We start from the raw sequence: 18,132 nt of genomic DNA on the forward strand, positions 1-18,132 counted from the left end.
CCCTTATAGGGACCTCATTCAATCTGAGATTAGAGAACAAGCATCAGGCAAAGTGGTGCCTCCCCTGCCCCCACCACACTATACCCAAGGAGAAGGAGCACTTTAATGCCTTGGGCCCTCTAGAGGCAAGAGATCAACTTCTTTGGGGTAAAGGATATGGTCTTCTGCATTATAGTCAGTCCATTAGAGGGCTAATGCCAGAATTCCTGATTCTTAAATAACTCTGATTGTCATATATTTTATAGATGGTATTTCTGTTCAGGAATGGGGTATATTACATTATTACCAGGATCCCTTCCAATTCTGACATTCTGTGGTATATTCAATTAATTAAAATGTGAAGAACATTAAATAAATACACAAGAGAGGTCTAGATGAAAGGCTGGAGAAATAAAGTGCTAGGATGAAGACATCACTTTCACCTTGGTGTTGGGGTCAGGGAAAGATTTATGGAAGAGGTGGTATCCAATTTGGAATTTAAGGAAGATATGATCAGGAAGAATCCATACTGGACAAAGCAAGTAAAGTTATTGAGATCATAAGATCATAGATTGAGAACTGGACTTTAGAGGTCATTGTATCCAACCCTCCAGCCCCCCCCCCATTTCATCAGTTAGAGAAACTGAGGCCCTGAGTGATTGTCTTGACCAAGTTCATTTAACTACTAAGTGTCTGAGTTGGGATCAAGCCTAGTTCTTTCTAATCCCAAATCAAACACATTATCCATTAGAGGAGAGGGCATGATAAAAATGATCTCTTTAATTTCTAAAGTAAATTCTAAAACTATGATTATGTGATACCTTTCATGATAGTCAGCTGTGCACCTGTCTCATTTCTACTACTAAAGTGGCAGCTCCATGGGGGCAAAGGGCCATGTCTTATTCATCTTTGTATAAATAGAAGTCTTAGAGCAGATGTTCTTAATTTTTTTTTTTTTGCATGGACTGTTTTGGCAGTCTGGTGAAGCCTGTGGGTTTGCGTCAGAATGTTTTAAGTGTGATTACAGAAGAATCCAAAGGTTAGTTAAAATAAAAATATAATTTGAATCATAATAGTAATAGCTAGAATTTATATATCACTTTCTGGTTTGCAAAGACATATACACAGGTTATCTCATTTGTTTCTCACAAAAGTCTTCTGAAACAGATGCTATTATCATCATCCCTATTTTATAGATGCTGTAATTGGTGCTAAGAAACATGAAGTGTCTGAGGTTAGATTTTTGTTGTTGTTGTTGTTGTTGTTGTGGTTTTGTTTTGATTTTGTGGGGCAATGAGGGTTAAGTGACTTGCCCAGGGTCACACAGTTAGTACGTGTCAAGTGTCTGAGGCCAGATTTGAACTCAGGTCTTCCTAAATCCAGGGCCAGTCCTTTATCCGCTGCCCCACTGAGTTTAGATTTGAACCAAGGTTTTCCAGACTCCAAGTTCAGGCTGTTTACCCACTGTGCCATCTAGTTGACATCCAACTTCACAGACAACCCCCCACCTCCCCACCCACACCCACCCACACCAAATCTTCGGTTAAAAACCCCTGCCTTAAAATGGCTATAGTGCCTTGCATAAAGGTACTCATTATATATAATTGGTGAATTGAATTGAATTTCTGGTTCTCTGCTTTATTCCTAGTCTAGGTTTTCCCTGGCCACTTAATATGAGCAGCACTTCTCTACTGCTTTCCATCTTCCACAGAGCTCTGTAACTAACTCAATCATCTCTTGCTTTAATTGCTTCCCACCCCATGATTGGGGTCTGGCTTTTGAGCTTCAGTCAGAGCTGGGACCTGAAGCTCTTCTTTCTCTCATAGAAAATACCAGAGGCATATCTTGTTTACCCATTACCAATTAACTCTTAACAATTAGCTGTAGTCATTAACATATATAAACATAATCATTTAGAGTAGATAAACAGAAGGCAAATCATGGCACCATACAGATTTCCCACACAGGAAGAGGCGCTGGGAGCTATTGACTACATCTACCATGGAAAAAAGAACTTAATCAATTTCAAGCCCCTTCAAATTTCCCCTTCCTCTACCTAGTCTGGCTAGGGAGAGGAATGCATTATTTTGTATTGACTCTCTGGTCTTTTAGATAAATGACCAATAGGACAACATTCTGATTAGCTGAGAAGGTTTAAACATTTGTTCATCTTACCCCACTTCTTCCAGGAAAGAAGAGTAACTGGTTGGACTGGATATCATATAGGTGGGTTTCTGTATGTCTCAGAAACAGAGTACTCACACTGATAAGATCATCATGTGTCTATAGGAAACTCATGCCATTGCATTATCATAGATCAAGAATCAATCAATCAATCAACATTTATTAAGGAAATTCTATGTGTCAGGCACTATGGGAAGGGCTGGGAATAAAACAAAACAAAAGCCTCCAAGGGGCTTGCAGTTTAATGAAGTAGGTAGCGTGAAAACACACACATATAAATGCATACACACACACAGCAAGCTATATATAGGATAAATAAGAAATCACTGGGGGCAGCTAGGTGTTGCAGTGGATAGAGCACCGGCCCTGGATTCAGGTGGACCTGAGTCCAAATCCGACCTCAGACACTTAACACTTGCTAGCTGTGTGACCCTGGGCTAGTCACTTAACCCCAACTGCCTCACCAAAAAAACAAAAAAAGAAAAAGAAAAAAATAACTAAGAGGGAAGGCACTGGAATTAAGAGGGGTTAGGGAAGGCATCTCGTAGGAAGTGAGATTTTAACTGGGACTTAAAGGAAACCAGGAAGGTCAGTAGTCAAAATTGAGGATGGAGAGCATTCCAGGGAGGGGGGAGGGCAGCCAGAGGAAAAACCCAGAACCAAGAGATAGAGCATCCCATTTGTGGGCCAGCCAGGAGGCCAGTATCACTAGATTACAGACGACATATCGAGGAGTAAGGTGTAAGAAGACTGGAAAGGTAGGAGGGGGCTAGGCTGTGAAGGGCTTTGATGCCAGATAAAGCATTGTGTATTTGCTAGCAAAGACAATCAGAAGCCACTGGAGTTTATTGAGTGTATGGGTGGGGGAAGGGGTGTGTGTGTGTGTGTGTGTGTGTGTGTGTGTGTGTGTGTGTGTGTGTGTGTGAGAGAGAGAGAGAGAGAGAGACAGAGAGAGAGAGAGACAGAGAGAGAAGAATCCAACCTATGCTGAAACTAAAAGGGACTTCAAAGATCAATCTCGAAGTCCACAGAGATTAAATGACTTTCCCAGGATAGTAAACACTAGAGGTTGGTTTTGAACTCAGATCCTGATGCCAGAACCAGTTTTTTCTCCACTGTCCTCTTTCCATAAGGAATCAGAGTCAGAAGACCTTGGTTCAAATGCCACCTTTCTCATGCTCCATCTGCCTGCTCTTGAGCAAATTACCTCATTTATTGTCTTCAGCTAAAAAACCTGGAATAGATGACTTCTAAGGTCTCTTCTAGATCTTTTACTCTATGCTCAGTGGCATGAATTTCCATGTAGGAATCAGTCTGGCTAGCAAGGAGAAGTTGAAGACATAAGATTATTGAACTGTGGGTTAGGCAAAAGGGAATTAGGTATGTTAAAGACAAGTTCAGAGTTGCAGCTATATATGTTTATGTGTATATATATATGTATATGTATATATGCACGTATATATGTAAATATAGAGATTTTTTCTGCCAAGGACTGAAGACTATCATATAAAAAAGGAATTTTTTGTCTTCTTCATATACCCCTCTTGAAGTTCCTCTACTTGAAGAGGGACCAGTTAGGACACAATGAAGCAGTCAACCCTTCTGTGGCACCTCTTCATTTCCAGACAAAAAATAAAATTATGACAAATATAGACAACAGCCTAGCTCAAGGACTAACAGTAGCAATCCTCATATGGTAGAGATTCTCAAGTGCCTCCCCTCCCACTGCCAATCTCTGCCTCTTAAAAAGATCTCTGTGGATTTTGAACCTGAATTGGCACCAGTTTTTGAAGTGCTGTCATTACCCTTCTGTGGAAAAAATCCATTAAACAGGGACATATTTTATATATGCTGGCAAAATGCTATGCATAGCTTTGTGCTGCAGTCTCTTGGATCCTACTGCTCCCACTGTGGCTCTGAGGCCTGACCATACTGTATTCTGAAAGCAGGAATACCTCATACAGGGCTCTGCAGGCATTGGACACTCAATACATGTTGTTGACTGACTGCTCTGCAGGTGCATCCCCTCTGGGGGGAGGTCAGACTTCACTATCTGGCCAGATACAGACACCAAACAGCACGATCTTATGCGTGACTCCATTAGAAAACATATTTACTGTACAATGTGCTTCTCCTAGGAAGAGATTTGAAAAGAGACTTCGCAGACACTGGGTGGACTGTTGCGCTCACACCCTTGGAGAAAAGTCTCATAGATCATTAGTCTCAAACCATCAAAATACTCGTACCTGTCTCAAGCAATGTATATCCTTATGGTCTTCCTTCCCGCCCCTTCCACATGCTCTCCCATATTTCTTTGTCTCTGTATGTTTCTCTCTCTTGATCACTTTTTTTTTTCTTTGATTCTTTGTCTTTCTCTAACCCTCTTTTGCTTTCCTTCCTTCACCTCCCTCCCTTCGCCTCTTTCCCTCTCCCTCTCCTACCTCAGTGAAGCTCATAAACTTTAGAGCCAGAAGCAACCTCAGAAGTGAACTCATCCAAGCTCATCATTGTATATATGAGAAAGCTGAGGCCCAGACAGTTGAACCAATTTACCCAAGGTCATACAAGTGGCTGAGTTAGGATTCAAACCCAGATCCTCTGGTTCTAAATATAAAAATCTTTCCATAATTTACCCCAAATACTTCAGGTAATAAGTAGTAAAGCCAAGATTTTATCACAGGTCTTCTGATTCCAAATCCAGTGCTCTGTCCACTGTCCCAAACTGCACATTGATATAAATAAACAAATAAGTATATATGTTTTTGTGTGTGTATTCATCCAATCAACCAATCATTCTGCCCAACAAATATTTATTCAACAAGAAACTGTGGTATGTTTAAAGTTAAAGATGTATTAAATGTGGCCCCTGACCCCCTTCCTACTCAGGAGCTTACAATCTATTAAGGAACATGACATATGTAAAAATAGCTACATAGTGGTGTTGAAAGTTATGTTGACTGTTACCCATTGTCCCCAGATCTGCTTATCAATCAGGGTTGGAGAAAGTTCTGGTGGAGAAAGGGACTCCAAGTCTGCAGGTTTTTTTTTTTTTCTTTCTAAATCATCTATCTGCTCTTTGTCACATACCCCCACCTGCAAATTGTCATGTTCTTGCTATGCTGGGGAAGAACTGAGATTCAAGGTCCCAACCTCTTTTCCTGAGGTGAGCCTATCTGTATTGTTTTAAAGAACCTATAAAAGCTTGTCCCCACCCTGAAGCCATTGCTGATCTTCTGTGATCAGCCCAACAACATGTGGCTACCTTGACTTACTTTTTTCCCCTGGGGCAATGAGGGTCACACAGCTAGTAAGTGTCAAGTGTCTGAGTTCGGATTTGAACTCAGGTCTTTCTGAATGCATGGCTTGTGCTTTATCCACTGTTCCACCTAGCTGCCCCTCCTTGACTTACTTGTAATAAAATCCTTTTAATTCTCTTTGTTCTGAGCTTTGATTTGTTAATCAGGGTGAAAGCCCAAATGCAGGATTTTCCTTTCAATAGTGGGATAGGATAAATTACATGTAAATGGTATGGACAAAAATCATATGATCTCAGAGCTGGAAAGGACTTCAGGGAATTTCTAGTTTTGAACCCTTATATTTCCCCAAATCTTCTTAAACATAGTCAATGCAAGATTTGTTTTGCTTGACTAGACATATTTATTATGTGTTTTATTTGGAGATTAGGAGAGGGGTCGGAGTGCATGGAGTCCCTTTTTAGTGCCATTCATCTACTTTTGTTTTTCACCTGTCACCCAAATCTCACCTGTGGCTCCAAGAAGCTATAGCATGTGTAGTGGCCACACTCTGGTAAAACCAAGTCATCAAATGAGTTTAACTGGACTGAAAGTAATAAAGAAGCCTTAAACCCATGGGTTAATTAAGGGATGTCTACTCCAAGCATGTGAAGATTTCTCCCAGTGGAATGGGTAGATTGAAATTTGTTCCAATGTCCATGAAAGCAGCTGAAGCAAGCTCTGTGCAGCACTTAGAGCTTGGTGAGACATCAGACTCCAAGGTCATCCACTGCATCAGGGCCCATCAGTAGTCATCTTGACTTTTGTCTGGCCACTGGCCTTCAATAACTCTGGAAGTGAGTGAGGCTGATGACTTTGTGCAACTCTGCCTCACTTAAATCCAATTCATGTCCAAGGCAGAACATCATCCTTTGATGTCATTGGTCCTTTTAAAAAATGAAGGACAAACAATAGGTGAGAGGTTGGAGGGAGAAAAGGTAGATTTTTGTTCAATTCAAAACAAAACAAAAATGTCCTCGAAAATATTCTCCAAAAGTGGACATCTAGTTTTCCTTTAAAGACTTCAAAGGAGAGAAAACACATTACCTCTCCATTTCATTTTGAATAGTTCTCATTCTTAGGAAATCTTCCCTTGTATTGATTGACACCTACCTTTCAGTTGCTTTTACCCCTGTCTCCTGGTTCCTCCCTATAGAACCAAAGAAAACAAATCTAATCATTCTTCTGTATGTCAGACATTCAAATTCTTGAAGACAAGTTATCATCACTCACCTCTGCACATCTTCTCTTCTCCAGGAAAAATAGCATCAGTTCTGCTAACTGATCTTTGTATGACGTGATCTTAAATCACAGAATTTCAGCTTGCCAATGTTCTACCTAAAAGGTATGTCCCAGAACTGAACATAATACTCCAGATGTAATCTGACTAGTACAGAGTACAGTGTGATTGTGCTCAATACTAGGCTTCTTAACTCAACCTAAATTTGAAGTAGATTTCTCACACACACACACACACACACACACACCCTGTCAAATTTGACTCCTGGAACCCTGAGTTCTGATAGGTTTATCTTTATTTGACCTTGAACTTGGGCGTCACCCCACTTCCAGAATATTAGCAAACCATCCCCCCAAGCATTTTCTCCCCCCCACCCCCCAACACCCACTAATGACTTAGGTTAGGTCATTAGAATATAAACTCCTTAAGGGCAGGAATTGCCCTGATTGTTTTTGTATCTCTTTGCACTTAGCTCAGTTTCTGCCACATAATTAGTGCTTAATTAATCCTTTTCCAAACATTCATTCATAATGAACTTTTAATCTACTACCCTCAATGTTTTTTTTAAAGAAGCAATACTATATTTTGTTTTTGCAATTTGTGAATAAATTCTCCCCAACTATTGAACCATTCCTTTTTATGAAAAATAGCAAAGATAAAAGAAAAATTCTTCCAAACTAACCACATCAACTGAGTGTGACAGAGCATGCCATATCATACACCTATAATTCCCAATCTCTGCTAAAAAAGGGAGGAAGGGATATTTTCTCATCTCTTCTCCCTGGCTCACCTTGGTAATTTCAATTACACAGTGTTTAGTTTCATTTTTGTTGCTATTTTGTTTCCCATTTTTATTGTGGTCATTACTGTATATATTATTTCCCTGCTCGCGCTCTCTCTCTCTCTCTCTCTCTCTCTCTCTCTCTCTCTCTCTCTCTCTCTCTCTCTCTCTCTCTCTCTTTCTCTCTCTCTCTCTCTCTCTCTCTCTCTCTCTCTTTTGCAGGGCAATGAGGGTTAAGTAACGTACCCAGGGTTACACAGCTAGTATGTATCAAGTGTCTGAGACTGAATTTGAACTCAGGTCCTCCTGAATCCAGGGCCAGTACTTTATTTACTGTGCTACCTAGCTGTCCATATAAATTTTCCCAGGTTTTATTCTTTATAATTTTTAGCAAAATTATTTGTTTATAAAATTCAGTATTTTATTTGTAGCACAGAAACATTCATGAGCCACACTTTGACCATTTCAGGATTGATAGTCATCTACTTTTTGTTGTTGTTGTTTTTGCCCACTACAAAAAGGACTGCTTGAATATTTTGCTATACATGAGACCTTTCTGATTTTAACTTCCTTTTGGAAATAGTGTTGCTGTTGAACCTCTGAGTCAGAGGGTATAGGCATTTTAATCATTTCTAGAATAATTCTGGGAAACTGTGGCACAGTGGATAGAGTATTGGGCTTGGAATCAGGAAAACTTATCTTTATGACGTTCAAATCTGGTCTCAGACACTGTTTGACCCTGGGCAAGTCACTTAAAACACTGTTTGCCCTTAGTTCCTCATCTGTATAATAAGCTGGAGAAGGAAGGGGCACACCATTCCAGTATCTTTACCAAGGAAACCCGAAATAGGGTCATGAAGATTTGGACATGACTGAAATGCTTAAACCACAAACTCATAATTCTAAATGACTTCCCAGAATGGTTGAACTATTTTACCACTCTACTAACAGTATATTAGTGTCATTGTCTTTCCTCAGTTGATCCAATATTTTTTACTTTTTGACATCTTTGCCAATTTCCCCAGTTCTTTTTCTTAAAAAAAAATTATAAAGGTGCAGATTTCCTGTTGCCAAGGAACATTTTTAGGTGGAATACTCAAAAAGATTTTTTGGAAGACTGGGACTTTAGCTAAAATTTCAATGATCAATAGGATTTCGATAGATAGAGAAAGAAAGAAGTAAATTCCAGATGGAGAGACTATCAAATGGTTTCTGAAGAATAATGAGTAGTCCAGTATGTTAGACATACAATATTCATAAATGTTAGCTCCTCATTCCAAACTCGTGTTGTCCAAGCCAGAGGGGCTGTAAGTGAAACCAGAGAAACTCAGACTGCAGTCCACACCAAGATCAACACCTTTCATACTTGCAGGGACCTATATATTATTGAATACCATGTGCAATCACACAAGTCCTTATCTCTTGTCTCATACCCTTGTCCTTATCTCTGCCCATGATTTCCATGGCAAATAACTACTGGGCCCCTTTTTTCTGGCTTGTGTAATTATAAGCAGTAGCATATATAGTCACCTTTCGGCATTGAAACTCCCCTTTCTAGGAGTTATTATTATTTTTTTCTTCTCTTTTTGCTTGGAAGCATGTTTATAGCCAAACAGAAAGCACCAACTGTCCATGATTCTAAGGTATAATAATAGATAGTTCTCAAGTAACCAGCACTCACTTCAGGTTTGTCTATTGTCTTTGTTCAATCTACTTCAGATTCAAGGCCTTCTGTCACCATCTATGATCTAGATCCTATTCCTTCCCCATACTCCCAGATCCAGAAGATCATTAGCCCATCCTGACTAAATAAGACACAAATCTGGAAAGGTAAATAAAGGCAAGATTGTGGCTGGCCTTGCATGCCTTTAAAATGGATAATTCCATTAGTTTTTACAGCACAGTCATCTTTGGAAATATCAATCTCCTGCCTCACTCAACCGGGGAGTTGATTTTGAGGGGAGGGAAAAGATTAGTTCATTTTTATTTGTGAAAAGTTTGGGGTAACTGCAAAATATGTCAAAAAGGCGTATGGAAATCTTGAAATCAAATTGCTATAGATAGAGATAATAATTCACTTTTATATGGTGTTTTAGGGTTTTCAAGATGCTTTACATACATAATCTTGTTTATTCTTCTTGATACTCTTAGGTCAGTAGTGGAGATATTCTTGTATCTGTTTTGTACCTGAAGTAACTGAGGGCCAAAGAATTAAATAACTTGACCAAAGTCACAAATCTAGTATGTAATGGAGCTAGGCTTGAACATGAACTCACATGTTCTCAATTTGTGCTCAGTGTTCCTTCCATGTTATTATGATGTTTAATAGGGAGAAGGAGATGCTTAGGGGGGATGGGGTCAGAAGAAGTTTCATATGGTACCTCACCAATATCCAGAAGATTATTTAGGTTAAATCTTAGTAATCCAGGGCTTTAGGAAACAATTAGGTCAAATTAGTGATATCAGCCTTTAACAACTCTACCATAAGCTGAAAAGGTAGCTATATATAGCCTTAATAGGTCAAAATTTCACTAAAACTTTTGAGACATTATGTATGGTATTTTTAAAGAGCCAAAAAAAGGTGAATATGCCTAAAATAGTATTAATTTGACTGGTATATGTGCCGTGGTTGACCAAGAATGTAATGGTAGTAGTGGTAAGCAGCAACAACAGTAATAATAGTGGTGGTGGTAGTGGTAGTAATAGTAGTAGAAGAAAATGAAGTAGTAATAAAATAAATTTATGTATATAATATAGTATATAGAATATCATATGTGTGTACACACATTATATATGTGTGTATATATCCAGTATATCTATCTATCTATCCAGTATGTGCGTGTATATATATGTATATACATATATATACATACATATACATATACACACACATATATATACATATATATATATATATATCCATCCAGTTAGGGATGCTCTGGCCCTGAGGGGGACACTCTGACCATGGAGAAGTATGGTTGATCAGATTTCTGGGGATAGTTAGAGAGTGTTCTTTCCTTGGAAAAGCAAAGTAGTTGATTAACCAGATAGTGGTTAGTCAAACCGATAATAAAGAAGACATGTCACAGATATCCAGAAGGCTGGGCACTTTGAAATTTATAGCATGAGCTTAGTTGGGAGCCAGTTGTGTTTGCTATGTGATTAGGACCAGGTAGTGACAATAATCTCAATTTAGAAATGTGGAATTTTTATTATTCATGTATCCCACTCCCCAAGTAGCTAGCATCATCATTTTCCAAACTATTCTAACTTTTCAGTCCTAAGTCTATCCCTCCAAGCCCCCTTCTCTCCTCCATAAAACTATTACCCTCTCCTTTGTTCGGAGAGTTGAAGTTTAGACTTCTCCCAGCCATACCTCTATGAGCTGACTGATGGAGGAACATGCCATAAATTTGTTCCTCCCCAGGAAATGAAATTTAGACTTCTTCTCCCTGTTCATAAAATCTGTGTGCCAAATAATAAAAACATTTACTTACGTTTTGATTGGATCATATATGTGAATAATTCTTTAAAAGAGGAATATTTTCAGACCCAGTTTAGCAATGACACGAATATTATATATATTGTATATATACTATATATTTTACTATATATAGTATATATAGTGTGTATATATGTATGTGTTTATGTGTGTGTGTGTGTGTGTGTGTATATATATAAAATAAGTATTTACTGAGCATATAGACAGAGAGCCTGAGTAAGGCTGGCAGAACTGATTAGTGGACATATGCATGTTGTTGGGGCTCCCAGATTTTTCTTTCTTTTTACAGAACCAAAGTCAAGTTCACAAGAACTTTTAGGCCTAATGTGATTTGTAGGTCAGTAGGAGGCTCTATCTTCATAACTATGTTTGATTTTAAATTTTAACAAATTTTAGAAAATTTATTACTGGTGTTAATTATTAATTAATTATAAACCAGACAACTAAAATTTATATGATTATATGTATTGCAACACTTCTAATAACATCTAAGAGGAGAATTTTTGTCATTCTTTTATCATACACATTTTTTTTTTATTTCAGGGCAGCTAGGTGGTACAGTTGATAGAGTATGGGCCCTGAAGTCAGGAGGACTTGAGTTTAAATTGGGCTTTAGACACTTATTAGCTGTGTGACCCTGGGGCTAGTCACATAACCCCAGTTGCCTCCCAATGAAGTAAAGATGTTTTCATAAACCCTTTACTTATCAGAGGCTATGGGTACAGAATGCTGGATCACGGAATTTCAGAATGACAAATTTTTTAAATTGGAAGAAACCTCAGGCAGGGATCCAATTTCTCCCTGAAAAAGAATCCTCATTGTGACATGTCTAATCCAGCTTCTACTTGAAGACCTTCAAAGAGGGAGAACCCATTATCTCCCTAGGCAGCCTATTATGCCTTTCTTTAGTTCTAATTGCAAGGCTAAATTTGCCTTTTCATACCTTCTAACCATTGTTCCTGGTTCTGTCATATGGGGACAAACACAATAAGTCTAATTCATCTTCCATATAAAAGTCCTTCAAACATTTGAAGTCAGCTATCAGTCTTTTCTTCAGTAGGCCTGAAATTCTCATTCTACCAACCAACCATTACATGTCATGGACTCATCCCCATCCCATATGGTGTCACCTGGACACCCTCCAGTTAATCAGTATTCTTCAACTATGGTGCCACTTGACTAGGACAGCATACTGGATCCTCATGTCTCTTACTAAGTTTCAGATGTTGATGATGATGGTTCATCTGAGATTGTGTCTTGTGCTTTCCTAGAGCTATAATACACAATACAGAACTGGGAAGCTAATCGACAATTTTAATAATTGTTCTATTTCCCATTCACAGAAAAGGTGTTTTTTTCCCTTTTCACAACCTGAGCAGGCAAAGAGTTTTTTCATCATTGGTACAGTTATCCCTTCCACATCTAGGGTTTTAAGGGAGCAGTGCCCCCTCAATCTAGAAAATTCATGTAAAACGTTTGCCCCAGAGAAGAAGTCTGATCTTTTTTCTTTTTCTTTTATGGGGTATTTACAGTAATTATTTTAAATTTGGGTTCAGTAGTTGGTCATCAGCTCTATGTTGTCTGCTGGCCTTTGCATGCCACCTACAGCTGCTGCAAACACCCACAGAACACCCATTTAATTTCTTATGCCAACCCATGATATATTGAAACCAAAATGGGGAAAGTTGTAATATGAAAGGGCTAACTGTACTTGTTTTGTTTTGCTATCTCAGACCATTACCTTTTCCATATTGGACAGCCTTAGAGAATTGTCTAGAGGAATTCAAAGGGTGTGACATCATAAGATCAGAGATCAGAGATTTAGAACTATGAGGAACCTTAAAAGCCATCTAATCCCTAAATTTTACAGTGCAGAGAGGTTAAGTGACTTGCCCAAAGTCACATAGCTACTATGCATCAGGGGCAGGAACTGAACCCAGGTTTTCCTGACTTTAAGGTTGGCCATCTATCTGCTATTTCAATTTTCCTCTTTGGACAGGTAATACATCAATATTCTCATATTACAGATGAGGAAACTGTAAGTTCTAAAATTCTAGCTGTGATGTCTAAAATCTAATGTGTGGTTGCCTGATATGACCCCAGTATGTGTGTGTGGGAGGGGAGGGGGGATAAACTAGCCAACATTTACTGATCAATTCAGCAAGAGTTTAGGCTTTTAAGTATTTATTAAAGTGTATTAGAAGTTAGTGAGGAGGGGGCGGCTAGGTGGCACAGTGGATAAAGCACCAGCCCTGGATTCAGGAGTTCCTGAGTTCAAATCCAGTCTCAGACACTTGACACTTACTAGCTGTGTGACCTTGGGCAAGTCACTTAACCCCCATTGCCCCGGTTAAAAAAAAAAAAAGAAGTTAGTGAGGAGAGCGAGAGTGGAAAACCCTAGTTTGTATCTATTTGGTATAGCCAGAGATAAAAACTTGCCTTTCCCTAACAGCCCACATGAAGTTTTCTGCCACCACCCCAAAGCCTGAACAAAAGACCTTGCTTCCCCATGGCTTCTTTCAGAAGCCCCCTGTGAAACAGGAAACAGGGCCTACCACACACACAACTTCAAGCTAATTGGCTGGTAACTTTGATAGACAAGACTCACAAGTATTAGACATAACTTCGGGACGCCAATCCGACCTTTGAAACCCCAGAAAGGTCACTTCCAGACACCAAAATCATGTGCTTTATTTTCATGGCAGAGTCTCCCTGCAATATCTTTCTCAACAGGTTGGTAGTGTTCTGATTCTCATAAAACTGAAGTCCAGAGTAGTTGTTGGGGGTAGGAAGTGTCACCAAGGCATAGATGGAAGCAGAAACATAGAAAGTCAGGAACTTTTTGTGGGGAGTCCAGTATGGCTAAAAATGGAGTATTTTAGGTGAAAATAGTGTGAGTCAAAGCTGTAAAGAAAAGTTGGTGCCAGAGTGTGAAGAGGTTAAATGGAAGGTTAAGGAGTTTGAACTATATTTACTACGTGATGGGGAGCCATTGAATGTCTTTGGATAGGAGCATTAGATGGGATGGGATTAGATCTTTGTCTAAGGAAGTCATCTGTACATAGTGAGGGAGATGGGGTGGAAAGGATTGAGATTAAGGATTGGAGAAGGGTGGAAAAAAAAAGATGTGATAACTATCTGGGGGAGTCCATATAGAGGATCAATAAGAAGCAATAAATGGGATTGTTCTATGGTCCCCAAATGGCTGTTGAGCTTAGTCAAACAGAAGATAGAAATCTGCATATACATACAGAGGCCCTGCAGTCAGAGAAACTGTGCTCTTCTTCAGGGGTGTGGATATGTAATAGGAAGGAGGGTGGAGAGAGACAGCAGCATTATTGATGGATGACCACAGCAGGAAGTCTGAGAAACTGCTGAGCCTAGAATGCAGACAACTGCAGGAGACTGAGGCATCTCAGGAAGGAAGGAGGGCACAGCACAAACTCAAAAGGGGACTTCACCGCGTGAAAGCCTCGGCATGATCAGAGAGCAGTCAGTGACCCATACGCGAAGTCCACACATCACTCTGACCCAGAGAGGGCAATTTTGAACTACCCTAAATCATAAAATTTTGGCTTGTAACTAAATATTTGAACAAAAGGACAAGCTGTCCTGGAAACTAACCAAACTGTCCTGAACTAACAAATTTAACTAAATGCCTGCACAGAGAATTTTTTGATACAGGGACTCTTTCTATAAGCCTCTCTTTTACCCTTGGAAAGATAGTAATGTTGGTGGTGGTAGTAGTAGCATCAGCAGTAACAGCAACAGCAGCAGCAGCAACAGCCGAAGCAGCCGCAGCAGCAGCAAGCAGCAGTAGTAGAAGTAGTAGTAGTAGAAGTAGTAGTGGTGGTAGGCAGATGGGTGGCCCAGTAGATGGAGTACTCGGCCTGGAGTCAGAAAGATTCCCAAGTCTTCCTGAATCCAAATCTGGCCAGCAACAATTATTAGCAGTGTGACCCTGGGCAAGTCACTCAACCCTGTTTACCTTAGTTTCCTCATCTGTAAAAGGGGCTGGAGAAAGAAATGGAAAACCATTCCAGTATCTTATCTAAGAAAACCCCAGGGGCAGCTAGGTGGTATAGTGGACAAAGCACCAGTCCTGGATTCAGGAGGACCTGAGTTCAAATCTGGCCTCAGACTCCTGAATACTTACTAGCTGTGTGACCCTGGGCAAGTCACTTAACCCTCATTGTCCTGAACCTCCCCCCAAAAAAGAAAACCCCAAATGAGGGTGGTGGTGGTAGCAGTAGCAGCACTAGCAGAAACAACAATAGGATTGGTGATCATACTAGTAGTATAATAGTGGTGTGGTAGTAGTAGCAGTAGCACCATACATTTATGTATGATATTGCTTTTTATGGTTTTCCAAAGTACTTTTCCTGGAAACTTTTTTGTGAGGTAAGTAGAATATATATCAGTTTTCTCCATTTTATAGATAGGAAAACTTAAGCTTAGAGTAGTTAAGTAATTGGCCTACAGTCATGCTGCAATAGTCAGTCAATAAACATTATTCCCCAACTATGTATCAAGTGTGGTATTGGGGATAAAACAAAAGACAAAAGATAGTCTAGATCCTTTAGTCTTTCCTCTATACCCCTACTACCTAATGCTTTTATTGTTTTTTTTTAATGAGATATTTTATTTTTTCTGTTACATGTAAAGATAGTTCTCAATTTTTGTTTATACATGCTTTACAATTTCAGATTTTTCTCCCTCTCTCCCCTCCCTCCCCCCTCCCCTAGACAGCAGGTAATCTGATATAGGTTATATCTATATATCTCTATACATATACATATAGATATATATACACACACATATATATACACATAATAACATTAATCCTATTTCTGCATTAATCCTGTTACAAGAGAAAGAATCAGAGCAGTGATGCAAAACCTCAAAATAGAAAAAAAAAACAACAGCACCCAAAACAAAAGAAATAATATGGTTCAATCAGCATCTATACTCCATAGTTCTTTCTTTCTTTTTTTTCTTGGATTTGGAGATCCTCTTCTATCATGAGTTCCCTGGAACTCTTCTGTACCATTGCATTGGTGAGAAGAATATAGTCCATCACAGTAGGTCAACACTCAATGTTGATGATACTGTGTACAATGTTCTTCTGGTTCTGCTCATCTCACTCATCATCAGCTCACGTAAGACCCTCCAGGTTTCTCTGAACTCTTCCTGCTCATCATTTATTACAGCACAATAGTATTCCATTGTATTCATATACCACAACTTGTCCAGCCATTCCCCAATTGATGGGCACCCCCTCAACTTCCAATTCCTTGCTACCACATAAAGAGCAGCTATAAATATTTTTGTACATGTGGGTCCCTTTCCCCCTTCCATGATTTCTTTGGGCAAAAGACCTAAAAGTGGGATTGCTGGGTCAAAGGGTATGCACAGCTTTATCGCCCTTTGGGCATAATTCCAAATTGCTCTCCAGAATGGTTGGATCAGCTCACAGCTCCACCAACAATGCATTAGTGTTCCAATTTTCCCACAGCCTCTCCAACATTTATTATCTTCCTTTTTTGGCATTTTAGCCAATCTGATAGGTGTCAGGTGGTACCTCAGAGTTGTTTTAATTTGCATCTCTCTAATCATTAGAGATTTAGAGCATTTTTTCATATGGGAATAGATAGCTTTGGTTTCTTCATCAGAAAACTGCCTGTTCATATCCTTTGACCATTTCTCAATTGGGGAATGACTTGGATTCTTATAGATTTGATTTAATTCCCTATATATTTTAGAGATGAGGCCTTTATCAGAAGCACTGGCCTCAAAAATTGTTTCCCAGCTTTCTGCCTCCCTTCTAATTTTGGATGCATTGCTTCTGTTTGTACAAAAATTTTTTAATTTAATATAATCAAAATCATCCACTTTGCATTTTATAATATACTCTATCTCATGTTTGGTCAAAAACTGTTCTCCTTTCCAAAGATCTGATAGGTACACTATTCCTTTCTCTCCTAATTTACCTATGGTATCACCTCTTATGTCTAAATCATGTATCCATTTTGACCTTATTTTAGTATAAGGTGTAAGATGTTGGTCTAAGCCTAATTTCTGCCATACTATCTTCCAGTTTTCCCAGCAGTTTTTGTCAAATACTGAGTTCCTATCCCAGAAGCTGGAGTCTTTGGGTTTATCAAACACTACATTACTAGTGTCATTTACTACTGCATTTCCTGAGCCTAGCCTATTCCATTGATCTACCACTCTATTTTTTAGCCAGTACCAGATAGTTTTGATGACTGCCGCTTTATAGTAAAGCTCCAGGTTTGGTACCGCTAACCCACCTTCCTGTGAATTTTTTTTCATTATTTCCCTGGATATTCTTGATTTTTTGTTTTTCCAGATGAATTTTGTTATTATTTTTTCTAGCTGTATAAAATAATTTTTAGGTAGCCTGATTGGTATGGCACTGACTAATGCTTTTATTGTAAAGCTAAAGTTTTTCAGTATCAAAATTACCTTAAATATATAGCACAGGATTTAGATAATTTCTCCTATGGCTAAAAATTAATCAAATGACTTCCCTTCTCCTCTCTCTTCCAACTCTTTTCCAGTTACTCCAAGAAAATCTCTGTTCTATTCTCTTTCCTTCCTATTTGTGAGCCAACACAAAAGTGACTATGATCTTGTCCTCTTGACCTATATATAGATATTAAGGGACAGCTACTATTGCCCTTGTATCAAGGTGGGGGAACCTTGTAAGTTTTGAAATAAATTTAGATCTAATATCAAAATGGTGCCATCCAATCTTCAATGCTTTTGAAAGTGCCCACAGGTTCCCTTCAGAAAATCCCTATCTTTCTCCTTTCCCCTTTCCAATTAGCTTGTTTTTTTCTTAATATAAAAGCATTTAATATAAACAAAAAGCTATTTCTATTCAATGTCATTCATTTTTCTGTATTTATGAATAATTATATGTATATAAATTAGATCTTTTGTGAAAATTGATTACATTTATTAATAGCATCTCTTTTTTACCTAATACTTAATAGCTCACAAACAACAACAAAAAAACCCCAACTTTTTTTACTGTAGCCCTGTGAGATAGATAGTGTATAGAACCCATTGTTATCCTTGTTTTATTCATGACAAAACAGGCTCACAGACCTTAAATAATGACATAATG

At 38.8% G+C, this 18,132-nt stretch overlaps 1 protein-coding gene across 1 annotated transcript in view; it reads left to right on the plus strand.

Moving 5' to 3' along the window:
- OPCML (opioid binding protein/cell adhesion molecule like) overlaps window positions 1–18,132 on the plus strand; it is a 1,508,279-nt gene that overhangs the window by 508,412 nt on the left and 981,735 nt on the right. The window lies entirely within an intron of this gene.

Source organism: Dromiciops gliroides, chromosome 3 (assembly GCF_019393635.1).
Source record: "Dromiciops gliroides isolate mDroGli1 chromosome 3, mDroGli1.pri, whole genome shotgun sequence".
Lineage (NCBI taxonomy): Eukaryota > Metazoa > Chordata > Mammalia > Microbiotheria > Microbiotheriidae > Dromiciops > Dromiciops gliroides.